General features: G+C 45.2%; 1 protein-coding gene across 3 annotated transcripts in view; it reads left to right on the plus strand.

Moving 5' to 3' along the window:
• Positions 1 to 19,660, plus strand: part of CRACR2A (calcium release activated channel regulator 2A) — a 202,119-nt gene that overhangs the window by 49,236 nt on the left and 133,223 nt on the right. Inside the window, exons 4-5 of one of the 3 annotated variants that reach the window (XM_072766208.1) lie at positions 7,867 to 8,020; positions 10,402 to 10,560. The gene's annotated coding sequence lies outside the window, so the exon portion shown is untranslated. Of the gene's footprint in view, positions 1 to 7,866; positions 8,021 to 10,401; positions 10,561 to 14,450; positions 14,604 to 19,660 lie in introns of those variants that run through there. The other 2 variants (XM_025995392.2, XM_072766209.1) reach the window with 2 other exon arrangements.

A 19,660-nucleotide genomic window follows, 5' to 3' on the forward strand; every position in this document is an offset into this window, starting at 1 on the left:
AAATGACAAAAGACTTACAAGGCTAAAGTTCTGATGAGAGTTCATTATAATACAATTAGCAAAGAAATTTTATTATTTCTGTGACACACAAATTTTAAGATAATGGCAGAATTTCAATATTATACCAGGACATACTAGAATTTTAGGAATTTCATTCAGTTCTAGAATGCTTTTACCTCTATACAAATACAACATAAAAGAGGCTTACTGTTACTTCTTATTTGACAATACTTCTCATGTAATTTAACATATTATTATTTTTTTAAAAAGATTATTTATTTATTTATTCATGAGAGACACAGAAAGTGAAGCAGAGACACAGGCAGAGGGAGAAGCAGACTCCATGCAGGGAGCCTGGCGTGGGACTTGATCCCGGGTCTCCAGAATCATGCCCTGGGCTGAAGATGGTGCTAAACTGCTGAGCCACCCAGGCTGCCCTAATTTAACATATTAAATAAGAATTAGTATAGTATCTTCCTTTTTATAAGGAGAGAGAACAAACCTTTTGAGATGTTCTAGGGACCCTCTGGAAAATTCCACAGTTGGTTCAAGTTCAAAAAGATTTCATTTACAATTTGATTTAGGAAAATTTGTCACAAATATCAAAAGGTTTGGACACTTGACTAATAAGGATCACTGATCATTATGAAACAATAGTTAACTATTTAACCAAAGAGACAATAAAAGATTTCAAAGGCAAACACAGAGAGTTACATAGTTGTGAGCAAACTTAGCTCTTCCAATATTGAGAAGTTTTTGTTTTCTTGGGAAATCAAAGGCTTGATTAAGACAACATGAAACACAAGGAATTATTTTGATAAAACGCAAAATCTTTTCTTCCTAGGCAGATGACTCAAAAGGTAAAGAGAAACTTTTCATAATCTCTTACAGGGAGCAGGCCAATAGTCCAAGAAAACTGTCTGTTTAGCAGATGAGAGAAAATCAAGTTTCAGTTTTACATAAGTACACTACTAATCTTAAAGCTGAATTTTATACCATTCTAATACATGCATTCAATCCCAGCCCACCTGACCACACAAGGTCAGACTCTCTCTTCAACTCTCCCTAACTTTCTACTAATTTGTCCTTGTTTCTTTCCTTTCCCATCAGATATTTCACTTTTGGACCAAATTACTTTGTTGTCCCCCATGTCTCCATTTCTCATATTTTTTTCTAACCAAGAAACCATATTTGACTTTCCTTGCATACAGAATTTTTCCCTTATGTTTTCTGAATGTTTCATTACATATATTTAATAGAATTTTTAACCCTGGGAAACCTTAATTTCTAGTGAAAACCAAGAAATAGGAAATTGTCAACTGTCAAACCAATATTCTCTATGTTGGCAGATTTGTGAATTCATTTCATTATTTTTAGAAGCATGTGCCCTTTTTAGTATCATAGTCTTTCAATGTGGTACAAGACATGTTTACAAATAGTCCTGAATATCTTTAGTTTCTCTGCAATAGGAAGCCAAAAGATTAGCCTATATTCAGTAATGTTTTACTATTTAGTCTCATTTGGAATGCTCTAGCTATTCAATACTTTTTTATTATTTAACTTAACTTTGCATAACTCTAAAGTTTCAAGTTACCAAAAGGATTTTGGAAGCTATTTTCAAGTACAAATACCGCAAAATGTAACAATTGCTAAAAAGCTCACCTCAAACTCTTACCCCGCTTGTATCTATCTCTGCTCCCAACAATTATGTTTAAGCTACTCATAAAAACCTCATGAGACATTTGACCAAGCCAACCTTCATCCCAAATTATTTTTCTTGCTGACAGATTTTGTGAGATGGCAAGAATAGTAGACTCAAGGAGATTTAGTTGTGTTATAGTCAATTTTGATAACTCTAAAGACATGTATATTTTAATTAAACCAATGAACTTCAACTAGCTTTAATAGTGAATATTTTTCCAGATCATGTGAACCTGAAAGGCCTTTGGGTCAGTTTCTGTTATATTTCTGAGAACTTTAGGAATACTCAATTTATAAGCACTTAATTTTAAGCCAATTAAATAAATAGAACTTTTGATAAATTAACTTGGCAGTACCATCTTGAGGCAGAAAAATATCACACATCTGGGACACCTGGGTGGCTCAGTGGTTGAGCATCTGCCTTTGGCTCCAGTCATGTTCCTGGGGTCCTGGGATTGAGTTCCCGCATTGAGCTCCCCATAGGGAGCCTGCTTCTCCCTCTGCCTATGTCTGCCTCTCTCTGTGTCTCTCATGAATAAACAAATAAATAAAATCTTTAAAAAAATAATATCACACAACTGTTATATGCATTTACAGACACATAAACATACAGACTGACACAGAGACCTTATAGCCATTGTTTTACATTTTTAGCCATGAGTCAGGTGCAAAATGATCCAAAACTAACCAGTTTATAAAAGAACAGTTGAATCCAAAATTTACTTCAGCAGTTGGGATAAGTTAAATTTGCCTGCTCACCTGGCTAAAGTATTTTACTCATAGCTGTAGAGAGGACATTTAAGATATTTCGTGAGTCCAATTTCCAACTCTGTCCCTTTTCCCTCTCCTGATGAGAAACTTCTCCCTTAAAACTTTGATTTCAAAGAATGGCTCTTAAGTCCTAGAGAAGATGGAGGTAGAAAATTTACATTACAAAGGCAAGTTTTCTTTTGAGGTATTAATCAGAGATTGAGAGTCATTACTATTATTATTTAAATTTTTCCTTCTTTTTCTTAAGTGCAGGACAACGCTGTTTGCAATGACCTGATCTTTTACAACACTCACAAGCGTTTTGAGATGAATAGGAGAGTTCTTGGAATTGGTAAGGATAAGTGAGCTTTGCGTTGCTTCTAGAGCTACATTTTTGGTTTTGTAGAGATTTGCAAGACAATGTGTTGTTTCTAGCTCCTCAAAGTGCTAAATTGCAGCTTGAATATCAATTACCCACCCATCCAACCAAACTTGCTTCTTTATTTAGGTAGATTTCCAACTAAGATGGAAATCAAAAGATTCCTATGTTCTAAAACTCCAGAGTGTAGTGCAGAATGCCTTTTTAAATATCTGTATAAATCGTTCAGCAAAAGCCATCAAATGCTCTCATTCTTTCTGAGTGCACAATTCAATCTTGGACCAATTCACCTTAGTGGGGGGAGGACTTAAATATTGCTCTTATCAGTCCCTGAACATTGGCCTCCAGCTGAACCATTTCCTGATCATTTGTACAAGGACCTGGGAAAAATTCTAGTTACCTATTTGGTGTGTGTTAGGAGGCATTCCCCAGTGGACTGTCTGGCTTGTCTGCTAACTATAGTATTATCAGGGGTGAGAAGAACACTCTTTAACAGCTCATTGAGGTCTTTGTTAGTGGGGTTGTGAATGGCCAGTAATCTTTTCAACTTGTCTAAACTTAGCACGATCCTCTGAAAGAGGAGGTAAAAGGGCTTCATGACTTAGAGTATCCACTGCTGTCCAGGGGACAGGAATTCTTAGTAAGGGGAGAGGAGGTTGTCCAGGATACATCTACATAGGACATTGCCTGCTATTTGCAGAGCCAGATTCCAGAGTCCTAGAAAGCAGGAGTTATAAGAGACAGAACAGTGAGCGCTATTGTCCGTCTCAGGTGCTTTTGCTAAATTAATTTCCTGGTTTTAGTATTTATGTGGGTAACCTGTCTACCCCAGGCCTGGAGATCAGACCAGAATGCTCTCTGTAAATCTTGCAAAGAATGGGAAGTCAAACCAACCATTTGGCTGGTGAAGGGATTTTCTGGGAAAGCTGGTGGAAGTGAGAGCATCTAAGGGAATTTGCTGGATTTTGAGAGAGAAGGTTTAGATCAAGGGCCCAGAGATTCAAAAGATCTTCTGGAGAGTCAGGGTCAGAGAGTTGGAGATGAGGAGAAGGGAAATTCATGGTAGATGCGGATTTTAATTTTTGTTTTAAGTCTAATTTCTATTCTTCCATCTTATTAAGAGAGTTCCTAGGGCTAGCCATTATACTATACCCAATTTTAGCTTGATCTTTTCATAGGTACCAGTAAGCCAGTTGTTTAGGATGAGAGCTCTCTTTAAACAAACTGCTTTTCTGGGCACCTGGGCGACTCAGTCGGTTAAGCGTCTACCTTTGGCACAGGTCATGATCCCAGGGTCCTGGGATCAAATCCCACATCGAACTCCTTGTTTGGCGGGGAGACTGCTTCTCCCTTCTCCCTCTGCCCCTTCCCCCCCTGCTCCCCCTGCTTATGCTTGCTCTTTCTCTTTCTCTCTGCCAAATAAATAAATAAAATCTTTTAAAAATTAATTAATTAATTTAAAATGTTTTTCTTTTAAATATAGCCACTTCAAAGGATCCACCATTGGGCCATTGGCGAATAAGATCTTACAGCAACTCAAACCAATAAGCCTTTTTATGGCTTAATCATGAGTACAAGAGATGTCCCTGAAAGACAGTGCAAAGATATAGCCCTCCCAAGTTCCACAATGTTCACTCTCAGAATTAGCCTAAGAAAGATCTAGCCAATGGGACACCTGGGTGGCTTAGCAATTGGGCGTCCACCTTCGGCTCAGGGTGTGATCCCAGAATCCGAGATTGAGTTCCACATTGGGCTCCTTGCAGGGAGCCTGCTTCTCCTTTTGCATGTGTCTCTGCCTCTCTCTCTGTGTCTCTCATGAATAAATAAATAAAATCTTGAAAGAAAGAAAGAAGAAAGAAAGAAAGAAAGAAAGAAAGAAAGAAAGAAAGAAGAAAGATCTATTCAAAAATGGGATGCAAACCACATTTCTGTCTGGCCAAATGAGTAAAATGCTATCTCCAGTTTCCCATGAGACTAGTGGGCAATGAGGGTGAGACAACAATAGGCCCAGATGTCTTGGGACCTCTTGGGACAAATTCTCCTGAGAGCTGACACAGTGGACAAAGAAAATACTGCTGAAGGGATCCAACCTATTTGACCATCCTCCAAATTCATGTCAGTACGTGCATCTTCTGGTTGGTGGAGGCAAGAGAGAATATCCTCAGCGGTCATAAAGCCAAGCTCACAAGACATAGGACAGGATGAGAGGAAAATATCATCTTTTTTCCCCCCATATGCACATTAACAGCTGTAGCCAATCCTTGGGTTTCTCAACGTCAAATTAATGCCCAAGAGGGATGTGCTGCTGGGTTGGGATTGTGTTGCTATATCTCATCGCATAGAAATTTTCTTGAGGTTGATGGGTGACCTAGTGTCAGTCTAACCTATTTTGTGACCAACTTATCCTGACTCGGGAGCCTAGCATTAGGTGGCCAGAGCTCTAACAGTGCTGATCTGCGCCACCACACACTTTCCTTTCTGAGATCCCCATTAGCGATAGCCTTTACCTCCTGAGTACATTCACTCACAGCAAAGTTTATCTAAACATATGGCTGGTCTGGTCTGGTAAGAACTGTGGGGGAACACAGGGCTAGCTGAGGACAAGGCATGAGCCTGGGGCAGCACATTGACAAGTCCTTGAAACAGGCAGAGGCACATTCCTCTACTGACTCAATTGCCTCAATGTTAATACTTTGCTAAAGGCAAAAGGCAATTCTAGCCCGACCCTTATGACCTTAAGAGTCTACTTTAACATATAAAAACTCCTTTAGAAATTTCCCTTTATCTCTAAACCTCCAAGATACATGTTGACAATCATCCTTGGCACATGGCCCACTGACATACATCTGAAGGGTCTCATGATTCAGGTTTTATTAGATGGTGACCTTTTCCCAATGAAAGCTAGCCCCCTCGAGGTCCTGGAAACCTTGCTTCCAAAATTCCTTAGAGAGTATGCTATCCTTAAACCCCTCCCAACTCCCAAGTATATAATCAACCACTACCCACAGGCCTGGGACAGCTGCTCTTCTTGCCGGCCAGTCCTATCCCTGTGCTTTAACAAAACCATTTTGCACCAAAGACATCTCAAGAATTATTTCTTGGTCATCGGCTCCGGACCTCACCTATGATCCCAAAACTTTACCAAGAACCATGAACTTACTCATCAGTGTGTGAGGCTGGTTGTGAACAACAGGCTATGGATCTATGCCTGGCTTCCTTATGACAAACTACACCAGACACAGAGACAAAGGAAAATGATGACCATCTCTAGGACAAAAGGGATCAACAGAAACTAAGGGTATTCATAACAAATCTTTACCCGAGTTGCTATCCCCAAGGAATAGTTTTTTTTTTTTAATTTTATATATTTATTCATGAGAGACACAGAGAGAGAAAGAGAGGCAGAGATACAGGCAGAGGGAGAAGCAGGTTCCATGCAGGGAGCCGATGTGGGACTCAATTCCGGCTCTCCAGGGTCAAGCCCTGGGCTGAAGGTGGAGCTAAACCGCTGAGCCTCCCAGGCTGCCCTCAAGGAATAGTTCATGCACATATTCTTTCCTGCCAATTTAAATTTACAAAACATAAAGGACTCTCACCACTCTCACTTCCATCAGACCCTGCAGGCAGGGATTCAGGAGACTGACATGGTAAGAATTCTTACCTTCTGCTGGCTTTGGTCAGAGGCCCGAGGGATCTCTTAGCAGCAACAGTCCCAGAACCAGCAGTAACAGTCCCAGAATCAGCAGTGCCTAGCTAGTCAAGGTTCCTTTCTAGTTGTCAACTGCAGGGAGAAACTTTCCCTTCTAGATTCTTTGCCTGTTCTAAAAATTAAATTGATGTAAGACAGAGTAACAAAAGAAAAATAAACAGATTTCATATGTATGAAAGTCCCATAAAAATAGGAGCCCCAAAGGGCAGCCAGGTGATTGAGGCTTATGGAATATCCTGAGTTAAGGAAAGGTGTACGGGTCTGAGAACACAAAGAAGATAAAGACAAGGGAGGAGGAGCTATTTGGAAAACAGGTTGTCCAGTTACACAGATGAGCTTCTTAGGTAAAAAGGTATCTTTGATAATAGCTCTCTTCTGGTACAGGCCTCCTTTCCAGTGCAAATTTAGGCAGTTGAGGGGGAGGTAAAGAGCTTTTCCTGATTCTACAGTTTCTTAAAAATAATCAACCTAAAATAATCCTCATAGCAGAGAGGCATATTTTTGGGGTGACAAATTCTGCCCCCCTGAAGTTTCAATCTATCTTCTTTTCCTCTCCCCTCCTTTGTTCCATTATTATCATATCTACTTCTACATACATTATATACTTAACGATAACGGTGCTATAAGTTTTGCTTATACAACTTCTTTCTTTTTAAAGAAGTTAGGAGAAGGAATAAGAAAATACATTTATAGAGTCCTTTATATTTACCTACATATTTATCATCTCTGGATCATCATTCTTACTGTGGATTTGAGTATCATCTGGCTTCTCTTCCTTTCTGACTAAAGAATTTCCCTTAGCATTTCTTACAAGGTATGTCAGCTAGCAATGCATCCTCTTGATCTTTCGTTATCTGGGACTGTCTTTTTTTCATCTTCACTTATGAAGGATGGTTTTGCCGGATATAGAACTTTTGGTTGACAGAATTTTCCAGCACTTTGGAACATGTCATTCCATTGCTTTGTGTTATCCTTTGTTTCAGGAGTGATTCATTTGTATAATTTCTATCTTTTTATTAAGATTGTTTTCATTCGTTGTTGTCATACTTTTGTTAAATTTTTGAATATTTTTTTTAGTTCCTTAAACGTATTTATAATAGCTGCCTTAAAGGTTTAGTCTGATAAGCCTGACATCTTAGGACACGCAAACACAGAGATAGTTTCTACTGACTTTTTTTCCCCTGAATATGGTCACACTTTCTTGTTGCTTCCACTGTGTTACAATTTCTTTGTTGAAAACTGAATATTTTACATAGTATTGAAAAAAGATTTCAACCATTTCCATTTTGACTTCAAACTTTCTAATTGATTCATTTTTTCTTTCCAGCTTGTCTCTTAACTAAGGCAAGAGACCCTGTGGGCAAACATCCCCCTTGTGGGAATGGAGACTACCCTGTGAAGCCATAATGACTGCTCTGAGTGCCAAAACCCTGTAGGACCCACCCCAAGACAATGGTCAACCCAACCTTCACTGCCCGCTTGTAAGTACCCACCAACTCGTGTCTCAAGTTTCCTTATAAAACCTGGATGTATTATTGGCACTTTGGAGACAGTCTTTGCAACACTAGTCTCTGCTATTTTCCCAGTGTCTCATTGAAATAAATTCCTTTCTTCTTTCCCCACCACTCATCTCTCTGCCTTTGGATTTTGTCAGCAGTGAGTGATTTTGAACCCTAGACGTTGAGTACTCTTGCACCCTGCACGCCCTGGCTTCAGTATATTTTAGTAACTAGGTATTGGAGCTCTCCTCCCCCTCAGTGTTGTTTTGTGTGTTTGTTTAATAACTAGTCTGGGCTAAATCCATGAACTCTGCCTCCCCTGCAATGTGCATCCATGAATGTCTCTACTGTTTTGTTTTCTTGCTTTTCGTTCTGTAGCCTCGTTTCCTATAGTCACCTTTGTGTCTGTCTAGATTAGTGTTCAGCCAAAGATTGCCCAGAGGTTGTCCTCAAATACCCTGAGCCAGTAAGGCCTCCACTCTTTGCTAATAGATCTGTGAGTAAGCTGGAGAGCACATGCAGAAGTCAAACTTTTATTCCTCCAAGTTTGCCCAGGCTTTTATTTTTCATTGAGCCCTTTATATTCCCTGTATATGCAGCAGGCTCCATGGGCCAGGGATGTGTGAGTGGCTTGGGCTGCTCCTGTCTCTGCAGCACATACATATAGCCCTGGTCAACCTAGGACAGGCGGAGAGTTTGTCAGTTTCCCCATGGCTGCTTCTCCTCCCTAAATTTCCTTTTAGATTCCTATGTAGACACCAGTCCATTGTTTGCAGTTTCAGGCTAGCATTGCTGCTGGCCCTCTCTGTCCACTGGCTTTGAGATCACAAACTGATACTGCTCCACACTGAGACCACTCCAGCAGTGACAAAAATCTGCTGGTTTTTACAAGCTGGCCTGAATGAAACAACAGAACTGCAGGGAGAACGGAATAGCTCCAGGCAAGAACATTATAGAGTCTTGCTGACCATACTCAAAATTCAGTAATTTTCATGAACACACACTTCTTGGTTTGTTGCATATCTCCAGTCAATTTCCATGGTGCTGAAATGGTTGTCTTTGACAGTTTTGACCAAGCATTATAATTGCTTTTTGGTTTGTCAGACTCTTTAGAGTCTCATGCCAGAAGTTTCTCTCTGAACATGAGGTTTTTATTTTTTATTTTTTTTAATTTTTATTTATTTATGATAGTCACAGAGAGAGAGAGAGGCAGAGACACAGGCGGAGGAAGAAGCAGGCTCCATGCACCGGGAGCCCGATGTGGGATTCCATCCCGGGTCTCCAGGATCGCGCCCTGGGCCAAAGGCAGGCGCCAAACCGCTGCGCCACCCAGGGATCCCAGAACATGAGGTTTTTATAGTGTCTTTCCCAAGCTGGGGAGGTGATGTGCAAGAAAGGTAAGAGCTCTGGGCTGACAGCTTTCCAGTCTGGACTCTGCCACTTACTAGCTCTCACCTTTTGCAGTTTCCCTAGCAGAAAAGCAATGGGACTTGGACAGGGTGGTTTCCACAGATCCTTCCTTTTTGAAAATGTTAAGTTTCTAATAGAATTTCCCTAGTAAATTTACACAGTGGATCTAAAAAGATTAATTGAGGGGATCCCTGGGTGGCTCAGTGGTTTGGCACCTGCCTTTGACCCAGGGTGCGATCCTGGAGTCCTGGGATCGAGTCCCACATTGGGCTCCCAGTATGGAGACTGCTTCTCCCTCTGCCTGTGTCTCTGCCTCTCTCTCTCTCTCTCTCTCTCTCTCTCTCATGAATAAATAAATAAATAAATAAATAATCTTTAAAAAATAAAAAGATTAATTGATTTCATCCTTTCTATGATCCTGATGTCATTTTTAAAAAGATTTTATTTATTTGAGAGAGAGAGATGTACACATGGCGAGGGGAAGAGCAAAGGGAGAGGGAGGGAGAAACAGTCTCAAGCAGACTCCTCACTGAATATGGAGCCCAATACAGGGCTAAATCCCACCACCCTGAGATCATGATCTGATCCAAAACCAAGAGTCAGATGTTTAACAGACTGAGCTACCTGGGCCCCCATCCTGATGCCATTTTTGTCTAAAATTTTATCTTCAAGGAAGTTTATAAGTATGTGCTCTTTCTAAAAGAGGTAATGGTCCTTTGACTCCAGTAGAAGAGAAAGACTATTGATTTTTTTTCTCTTTCCTTCTTTTCCTTGTCTTGTCTTCTCTGTCCCTCCCTCTTTCCCTCCCCCCCACCAATATACTCTTCATTCCTGACATGGGGCCCTGACATCATATCAGGCACTGTGCTAAGGGCTTCTCACACAAATTATGTCATTTACTTCTCACAATCCAACCTTCTCAGGTGGGTCCTGTTTGTAACTATGTTTTACAGGTAAGGAAACTGAAGATCAGAAGTCCCTGGCTGGCTCAAAGCTGAAGAGTTAGCTTCTACCTCTCAATCCCCACCCATTTCACAACACCAGCTGCAAGGGTAAACTGGATCTAAGGTGGCTGGCGATGTGATCATGTCTCTAAGAGAAGTAGCTGGGAGGTAAGGGAAGAACTATGAGCAATGAGCCACGTCTTCCTGCAGCAGACAGCATAAGAGCTTTGCCTGGTCCTAGACTTTGGATGGAGATGGCAGGGAAGGCCCTTTGGGCAGAGAAAACTGAGTCATGGAGCTACTGTTACTCAAAAGTAAATGTGGGGCTCTTTACCACTTATTTATGGGTAAGTAGTGAGTGACAAGCAAGCTTGGAGGTTGTTGAGGGCTTTGGAGGCCAACCAAAAGACTATGAATTTTATTCTGAAAACGCAAAAGGGGTGTTCATGGAAGGTTTTGTTTTGTAGGGAAGGGACATGTCTGGAGCTATGCCTTATATACAACATCACCCAGCAGTTGTGCGTGTAGGCTACATTGGATGGAGGAGAGATTGAGAGGACAGAGTCAAGGGCATAGTCCAGAGAGAGGCACTGAAATCTGGGATAAATGTGGAGATGAGATGGGGGGCAAGAAACATTACAGAAATTCCACAGGATATAAGAGGACTTTCAACCTTCAAAGTAGAATTAAAAATTCCATTATAACTCTGAGATTATATTTCTATTTCGTTAGCTGTTTTAGAGCCTCATGATTGTGTGTCTTGGAGATCATGTCAAGCAGTTGCTGTTTTGATTATTTTTGTTTTCTAATGGGTCAAGAGATGGTTGTATATTTTTTTCAATAGGTCATGAGAATTTATCTTCTCAAATTCCAAATTGTCAGCTTGTATAATTTTTGATATCGAAAATCTAGTATTGGTTGAGAGCACCAGCTTAGAAAAACCAACAGTTTGTTTTTCCTTTACCAAAACATCTTGCCAAATGGAAATGCTCCTGACCAGCTTTTGATAGTGGAAGAATTAGGTAATTTGGAGCCATCCCGTAATGTAAGTGGCAGCAGCTTCCCTTTGTTGTCACTGCTCTCAGGAGCAAGTGGGCTCCATCCCCCAAACTCGGCTTACAAACATTTCTTGGCTTACAGAACCATTTTTTTACTTCCCTGTGTTTCTGATTGCTTTATTTATTACATTAGTAGCCAGGGTAATGCAGTTGGGTTTTGTGTGCATGTGTACACATGCGTGAGAGAGCAAACTCATGAGGACAGAAGAACTGTCCTTTCCTTTCTCATTCTATAAATATCAGGGCACCTGGGTGGCTCAGTTGGTTAAGCATTTGCCTTTGGCTTAGGTCATGATCCCAGGGTCCTGGGATCAAGCTCCAGAATGGGCTCCTTGCTCAAAAGGGAGCCTACTTCTCCCTCTGTCCTTTTCCCTGCTGTGCTCTTTCTTTCAAATAAATAAATTTTAAAAAATTCTGTAAATAGCAAAAGAGTACATATAAAACATTAATTTCATCATTCCCACAGGGGCTAATTCTACCTCTATTTTCCTGTACTGTTTGGGCAACACATTACTCATTGCGAGTCCTTAAAATTTTTTTAGCAGAAATAATGCTATGTCTCTACTGTCCTTTAGGGGACACCCTTGATTGTGTGGTGCTTTTTCTTTCCCTGCTCCATAAATGGGAAATTCAGAAATTCCTGATGGGAAAACCAATATCCCACCCAAGGTAGCAACAGAGGCCACTTGTAGACGGTAGGGGTGGAATGAAATCCTGCATTCACAGCCAGGAGTAGTCATGTCACCACTGCCACTGGTCAAGTCATCCTGGACCATAATTCCCCCTCGACGATACACAGGATTGGCTCTGTAACTTAGTTCTTTTCCAGTTCCCTAACTACAACTCCATCTGAATGATGAAGCCCATACTTGTGTGGGAGAGGGGGAAGAAAGTCATTGCTCACGTGTTACCTGTCCAACCTCTGAAGGATTCCAGATTGGTGAAACCTGCAGGGGAAGTACATGGCTTTCATAAATATCCTTAAGGAGGCCTTATTTTTCCTACATTCTAGCTTTATGTTTCTTTTCTTTCTTTCTTTCTTTTTTGAGATTTTCTTTATTTATTTGAGAGAGCATGAATAGGGGGCAGGGGGTGGTGGACAGAAGCAGAGGGAGTAGACTCCCTGCTGAGCAGGGAGCCCAATGTGGGGCTCCATCCCTGGACCCCCGGATCCTGACCTGAGCCGAAGGCAGATGCTTAACCAACTGAGCCACACAGGCACTAGCTTTATGTTTCAGTAAGATCTGTGAGTCTGACTTGGCCCCTACAATTTCATAGAAAATATCTCCTCCCCCACCCCCTGCAAGCCCAGCATTTTCCAACAGGAGAAAGATGGAAGCTGTAGATATAGGACAATCTCCCCTGGAGTCTACTTGCTCCTGTAGAGCTCACCAACCCTCTGCCCTTCAGCAACTGTTTGATTTGAACTTTGCTGGGGAGGCTGTGGGAAGTGGGGCAGGTGCTGCTGTGCAGCACGGCAGCTGGAAGAGTCAACATTGAAAGGTCTGTTTGTTTTTTGGCCTCCACCAGTTGGCAACTCCGTAATCATAGCCACTCACAATAAGGAAGAAGGACCAGCAGGGGAATTCCTGAACTGGAACAGTGAATGTTTCTACTGTTCTCCTGGGATGACCAAGAGAGACGATCGGGTCTTCAGCTCTCTGGCAGCAGTATGTGAGCAAGAAAACATAGAGATGTCAGGAGGAAGGGTGCCATGGAGCTTACAGGTGACTCAGGAAGCACACCTCTTGGAGTGTCCCTGTGTTCTCCAAGCCTATTTGCTACTCCTCCCTTATTGGGTGTCCCTTTCCCCCCAACAGAGGGGGCAACAGCTTACAGCACAGGTGTCTCAATGCTACCCAACCCCCTGGCTTGCTCAGACCCTCCAGCCATTACTTATGGTCCTGCCTCCTAGTGAACATGGTGGCCACCCTCACCCAGGTGGATCCCTCTGCCTTCCCCTCCTGCCTTGCTCCCCATCCTCTATTTTCTGCCCCTGTTTCTGGGCTAAAAGGCTTCTCCACCCCCACTCATGCCTCCTCTGGAACCAGGACCTCTGACCCCTTTGCACTCGCCCTTCCTTCTTTCTTCAACAGATTCTCGACCATGATCTGCAAACACCTCTGAGTCTCCTTTGCATTTCTCTTGCCTATGCTGCCACCCTCCTTGACAGTGGCCCTTCTTCACTTCCCATAGACTCCCAAGGCTTCCAGTACTCCCCCAAAATAAAAACGAAAACAATACACAACAAAATCCTTGTTGTAGGACCAGAGGAAACGGGGGTGGGGGTGCTAACATGGGCACCAGCATCAGAACAGTTTGCTCACAAAGAAGAAACGGGGGTGTTTCCCTGGGGCCAGTGTCTGGGGAAGGATTCACCAAGAAGAGGACATTTTAGTGGGGCCTGGATGCAGACAAGTCTTGCTCAGGCAGACAAGAAAGGGGAAGGGCATTCCAGGCAAAGTAAGAACTCCCTGTGGGCCTAGCCCCGTTGCATGTGTGTTTGAAGGAGAGTTGGTGAGGCTGGAAAATTAGCTGGTGGCCAGAGTGGCCTTGTATACCAGACTGAGGGGTATGCTTCAGCCTGAATCTTGGGAGGTCCCTGGAGATTTAATATTAATAAATGGTATATTGGGTGTTTTATGATAGGGGCACGCATGCCCACAGTTCAGTGTATAGAAGAGGCAGGAAAGCGCAAAGAACAAATTCCATGCAGGTAACAGCCTGGATGTGGTGGGGTTTCCCGGGGTGCAGACTCACAGGGAGAGAAACTCAGGGCGCACTGCAGCCTGTGAACATTCTAGAACCAGGGCAAGGGGCGTTAAGGGGACTGGGGAACAGAGGGGCCCGGGAAGCCTGACCAGTCAGGCCGGCTAAGTCAGCAGCTGCCCCGCCCTCACCACCCAGGCTCCCTGGCAGTCTGAGGTCGCCTTCCGCCAGCCGCGACCCCACCGCGCGGCGCGCGCCGATCCCGGAGGGCGCCCAGGGGGCGGCGGCGCCGACAGACCGGCTCCAGGGCGCCGCTGCCACTTCTGCGGCCGCGGAGGGTTGGGGCGGGGAAAGTGGAGCAGGCCCGCCCGGCCGGAGGCTACAGGACAGCTGTGAGCCGAGCCCGCGGCGGGACGGGTCGGAGGGACGGCGGCGACGCCCAAGGTACAGAGCCCGACGGGGTGGAGGAGGGGTGGAGGGCTGCGGGCTGCGGGCTGCGGGGCGCGCGCCTCCCCTGCGCCCTCTGCCCGGGGCAGCCCGGGAGGGAGGCCGGCGCTTCCCCTGGTCCCGGCGGCCGCCCGGAGTTGGGGCGGCGGAAGGGAGGCAGGGGAGGCTATCTCCCCGCGCCCTGTGCAGGGGAACAGCAGGGCTCCCCCCACCCTAACCCTTGCTCCCTGGTGCCCAAGATCCCTGATGGGGACTGGAGGAGAGCACAGAAGCACCGGGGTTGAGATCAGGAAGGACATGGGGGGCCCTTTTGCCATGCCCAGCCTCTTCATTTCACAGATGGGGAGACTGAGGCTCAGAGTGAAGTGACTTGCCCAAGGTCACAGTTCAGTGTATAGAAGAGGTGCATTTCATTCTAGAAATGAAAACTCACTTGCGGGGCATTGCTGCCAAGAGCTCTTGCCACGTGGACCTGGCCGGCAGCATGGCTGGTGCCTTGTGTAAAAACAAAACTGAGAGAGATAGAGAATCAAAGGACAAAGAGACAGAAAGAGGACCTCCCAGAGCAAAGGAAGGCGGTCAGGAAATGGGCTGACACCGGGGCTGCACTTCCTCCCTGGCCTGTTCCTGCTGTGGTCTGGCCCTGTGACTCAGCCACCCCACTGACTCGGGCCCAGGTGTGTGCATCTGCATGCATGTGTGTGTGCAGGCTTGTATGTGTGTGTAGGTGCATGTGTATATGTGTGTGTACCCTTGTATATGTGTGTGTATGCGCCAAGATGTAGTGAATCTCCCTGAACATTTGGGAAAGCCTGTTGAGTCCATATGTCTGTCCACTTACACTCAGTGAACTTGCTGGGGAACCTGCCCTGTGTTTGGCTGTTTTTATAGACAGGTTCTGGCCTCCAGTGGGCCATTTTAAGCTGTTATTGTTCTTTTTTTTTTCCTTTAAACAACACACAAACGTATGCAAAATGGCCCATTATTTCCACTTATCCATCTAGTGACCAGGTAGTTTCTGTGACATCTCCAGTTGTTTCCTTTCCTTGAAGAGAAATTTGCTAAGGCCCAGGTTAGAGCCCTGAGGTGTCCCATCCAAGGGTCAGTGGGAGCTGCCAGTAAAGTCAAAAGGTACCTCTGCAGCGCCCTGCCAGCCTTCTGCGGTGCTGAGGGGGAGGAGATAGAGAGGAAAGGATGGGCTAGGGAGAAGAGGAACGAAAGGGAGAGACACAGTGAAGAGGAAAAGGAAGGAGAAGCCCAGTTCATGGCATGGACCATTCCGTAGCATGGGCAGAGTTATTTGTGGGGACCTATGCTTTGGGAACGTGGCTCCCCAGGGCTCAGAGAGGCTACAGGGCCATACCCAGATGGACTTTAGAAAAAACCAGAGCTAGTCAGCTTTGTAATTTCTCGTGCAATCCATTCACTTTTGAGAGTGAAAAGGAGAGTGTTAATACTGGTCATGACGGACAACCCTGGACAAACAAGTCACTCTGGTGACAGCCAGTACCCATTAAGCGGCAGACATTTGTTTCCTGGTTCAAGTCTCACTACAACCCAGTTGTTTGGCTGTTGTCCTGTTTTATGGAAAAATTAACTAGGAACAGAGAGGCAAGACATCATGGCCAAGGTCACACAGCCAGGAACTGGTAGAGGCAGAATTTGAACCCAGGCAGTAGTTTGGCTATTCCAGAGCCTGGACCTTCGGCATCACACGACCCTGGCCCTCCACTCACCACCAGCATCAAGATAGAGAGGGCTTCCCTGTCCTGTTCCAGGACTCAGCATGTGAGCTCTTGGGTGGCTGTCTCCCCTTACAGCCGCTCTCAGGCCTCCACTCAGCAGGACTTAGCTGGATAACAGGACAGCTGTGGTTGGAGGTGAAGTGTCGGGGGGTGGGCGCAGGAAGCATGCTTTGTCCTCTCCAGGCCATGCACCTTGTTCAGGTGCCCTTGGCCTCTCCAGTTTCTAGTTCTGGTTCATTCTTGCCCTGTAGCTGCTCTGGCCTTTCAGGCTAGGCCCCCAGAGGATGTATGGACTGGGTTAGACACAGCAAGATCATCTGAAGGCCCAGGGTGTTGGGAGTGGAGGTCTCAAGGTACTTGTCGGCCTGGGGGGACCCAAGGGGGCCACTGGCTGATGGACAAAGTTACATTCAGGGACCTCTCCCAGCTTGAAGAATATGGGGTTTTCTTCTGTCACAGAATCTTGTGGAGACAATGTATTACATTTGTCAGTTCTTCTGGGCTCCCCATCTGCTGGTTTTCTCAAAATGTTGGTGAGGCTCTTTCTTTCTTTCTTTCTTTCTTTCTTTCTTTCTTTCTTTCTTTCTTTCTTTCTTTTCTTTCTTTTCTTTCTTTCTTCTTCCCTTGTCTGCGTGTTGACACATCCTGGATGGGCTGGCCGAGGGAGGCGTTTACGGGGCAGCATCTAAGTGGTGGACAGAGCCTGACCCTAGGTAATGCTCCGGCAGGCACTAAGAGATGCAGGAAGGTAGGAACAGGTAGGCTCCCTATGTGGTTCAGGTTCCAGGTTCCCACTGAACTGGCACAGAGAAGAGCCAGTAATGAGCTGCCCTGCCTGGAGGGCTGGGCCTGAGAAATTGTGGGAGGCAAGAAAGTGTTCCTTATGGAAGGGAGCTCCAGCTGTGCAATTCTCGGCCCTTCTGGCCTCAGAGGAGAGATGGGACTGAGTGCCCAGGCTGGGCTGCGCCAAGACCTCCTGGGGCCAGCATGGCTGCCCTCCTCCCAGGGCCTGTATTTGCCTTTCTGGCCTGGCAGCTTCTGTAACTCCCTTTTTACCTCAGCAGCAGAACCAGGGAAATATGCGGCTGACTACAGTGGCTTAATTACCAAGGCAGACAAGAAGAAAATGTTAGCTGGCCAATTGGTTTATTTTCACTTTATTTATTTTAGAGATTGCTCAGTGTTGAGCTCCAGGATTTGCTTTGGGCCCAGGTGAATTGATGGAGCTTTGCCATGTGGAAGCCACATAACCACACACCTGCACACACTGGGAGGGAAGGGGAGGAAGACCAACTTCCTGCAGCCCTAACCTGAGAAACCTGGAAATTCAAGGACCTTCTTGCCACTGTACCTAGAGGCTGGATGCACAGAAATGCACCAGGTTTCTCAGGTTAGAGGCTGAGAGCTTGGCATAAATGAACTTGTTCAACCCTTGTTACAGCCTTGTGAGATAGGTACTGTTTTTTTTTCATTTTCCCCATTTTGTGGATGAGGAAGCCAAGGCTCTGGGAAGTGGAGTAACGTGCCCCAGATTATACAGCTAACAAGAGGCCAGTCTGGGATTCGAACTCCTGTAGCCTGGCCCTAGGGCCATGTCTTCAGCCATTCCTCAGGCTGCCTCTCTGAATGTTAAGCCCAGAACCAGAACCACACCGGTTCTGACTCTAACCAGCCATGTGTCTTCAGCCTGATTTTCTTGTCTCTTCAGTGAGATGGGAATAATTACCTGCCAGCCTGTCTTGGGTGAGCTAATGTATGTGAAAGCGCACCTCAGTGAAGGCTTTCATGGTTCCTTTGTGGTGGTGGCTTCACGGTCCCAGCGTACCTCCCCCCACCAGTCCTGGTCTGTGTGCCAGGCTTAGACTGAAATTCCCCAGAGGGCAGGGACAGCATCTCTCACCTAATCAGCATTTGTGTTTACTGAGCCCCTACTGGGCCAACTAAGGGTCCCAGGGCCTCTGGTTTAAGAAGAGAGGGCATGTCCCTTCAGCATTCATGGTCCCCTAGGAGTCTAAAAAGATAGCCGGTGCTGTTGTTGTCCAGAGCACGCAGAGTCAAGCCCATTTCTTGTGACTTCCCAGAGCATGCAGGATTTGAGCTGGACCCAGAAGAAAGGGTCAACTTTGGAAAGGCACAGAGAAAGCAGGTGCATTGGAGGTAGGCCTGTGATAGAGTACAGAGCACAGTGAGAAAAGGCATGTGGTTGGGCAGGAGGATCCTCACAGTTGGAGGGTCCCTACGGGGATCTGTGTTACCATCTCACTGTGTCCAGCTTCTAGCAGAATTCTGCACCTGATTGCTGCCCCTGGGGCTTTTAATGACAGCTAGGAAATGCCATTGAGCCCTGGTGGCTAGGCTCAGGCCATGGAGCATTTGCAGCAGCAGTGCCCTGAGGCACAAGACAGTCCTTTACTCTCCGGAATGGTGGCACCAGGCTGGTATGCCTTTCTGTGGACATCAGAGAGGTCATGGCCAAGGGGGTCAGAGACACTGGCCAGAGAGGCCACATGTACCTCCAGCCAGGGTTTGTTTTTGTGCGGGGAAGGAGAAGGTGGTGTGTTGAAGCTACTCTGTTTATTACCTGAGCAAGACTGAAAGTTAGAGGCATTCTTCCCAAAGGCAAGTGTTCCCCCTGGACAAGACAGAAGCACCACTGTCCCCAGAGAACATGGAAGGGAAGGGAAGGAGACCCTTGGACATTTCCTTCGGTTTCATCTGAATCGTGATCAGAAATAACTGTCAGGGAGATACCATCAGGAAAGACTAATTATTCTGCATAAGAATCTTAGCTTTTTCTCTGAGGCCATGGTCTGTGATTGATACGGGTTTTCAAGTCTTTGGGGGGCTTATGTTAAACAGACGTCCTGGGTGAAGATCAGCTCCACGTGATGGAGGTGGTAGCCTGGGTGCATGGACGTGGCCTTCCTCAGAATCTCACAGAGAGAGGGTGACCCTAACTCTCCTTTATGTTGCTTTTGTTTTGATGTGTTCAGTGGGCTGACAGTTGAGTTTTAGGGTACTGCTTTATTTAATTTATTTTTTTAGAAAGAGAGAGCACGTGAGTGGGGAGGGGAAGAGGGAGAAGGGAGAGAAAATCTTGAGCAGGCTCCACCCATAGTGAGGAGCCTGATATGGGTCTCATTCCCACAACCCTGAGGTCATGACCCGAGTGGAATCCAAGAGTTGGATGCTTAACCAACTGAGCCACCCAGGCATCTCTAGTTTGAATTTTTTGTGGTAACTCTCTCTTTTTTAATTGGAGTAAAATATACAGAACGTAAAATTCACAGTTTTAACCATTTTTCAGTG

Source organism: Vulpes vulpes, chromosome 8, assembly GCF_048418805.1.
Source record: "Vulpes vulpes isolate BD-2025 chromosome 8, VulVul3, whole genome shotgun sequence".
Classification (NCBI taxonomy): Eukaryota; Metazoa; Chordata; class Mammalia; order Carnivora; family Canidae; genus Vulpes; species Vulpes vulpes.